This window comes from Hipposideros armiger, unplaced genomic scaffold (genome assembly GCF_001890085.2).
Source record: "Hipposideros armiger isolate ML-2016 unplaced genomic scaffold, ASM189008v1 scaffold_0, whole genome shotgun sequence".
Lineage (NCBI taxonomy): Eukaryota > Metazoa > Chordata > Mammalia > Chiroptera > Hipposideridae > Hipposideros > Hipposideros armiger.
Window position 1 is genome coordinate 7,640,344 of NW_017731350.1, and position 718 is coordinate 7,641,061.

The 718-nt window shown below is 63.4% G+C and overlaps 1 protein-coding gene across 1 annotated transcript in view; it reads left to right on the forward strand.

Moving 5' to 3' along the window:
* Window positions 1-509: 509 nt before the first annotated feature.
* The window catches only part of PUM2 (pumilio RNA binding family member 2), a 95,625-nt gene continuing 95,416 nt past the window's right edge, over window positions 510-718 (forward strand). The window contains exon 1 of the mRNA XM_019652688.1: window positions 510-578. The gene's annotated coding sequence lies outside the window, so the exon portion shown is untranslated. The remainder of the gene's footprint in view (window positions 579-718) is intronic.

Below are 718 nucleotides of genomic sequence, written 5' to 3' on the forward strand. Positions count from 1 at the left end.
CAGGAACGACCCGAGTTTCCTTTGTGGTTACCCAGGCCAAGCGCTGCGGGCATGCAATTTGCTGAGCTGGCTCCACTTGCCTAGGAGGCAACGACTAGTAGAATGACAGTCCATTTAAGGTGTTCACGTTTCCACACAAAATGCATCTCCATCTTGCTGAGAGGAGAGGGTAAGGGTGAAACCAAAAGGCCTGGATTACCATCAGGCGTCTGTGGGTGCCAGCACCCCGGAAGCAGAGGGCGAGCAGTACATCGCAGTTGGAGGAGAACAATGAGCTACCCAGGAGGAAGCGGAGGGTAAGCGAATTCGGAAGTCGAGGCCCCACGCGGGAAGACAGCCAAAAGCAGCATTCGGAAACACCACGCCTGCGCCGCCCAAGTCTGACGCGCGCTCCCGCCAGGGGCAGCAGCCGAGCCCAGAACCTGCTGCGAGCCCCCAAGGTGTGGGCGGGGGAGCGCACGCCGGAGGAACGGCCGAAACGCGCGAGCGCAGAGAGCGTGCGCACGCGCAGAGCTCCGCCGGCCGGCGCCGGGAGCGCGGGAGAAGCGTTGGAAGCCACTGAGAGGAGTCGCACGTCTGTGAGTACTTGCCCCCTCCTCCCTTTTTTCCCGGAGTGCATTGCGCGCGCCCGGTGGGCGGGGGGAGGGGAGGGGAGGGGTGGCGGCGGCGGCGGCAGCCATGTTGTTGTGAGTCTCTGTGTCTCACCCTCGGTACTTCG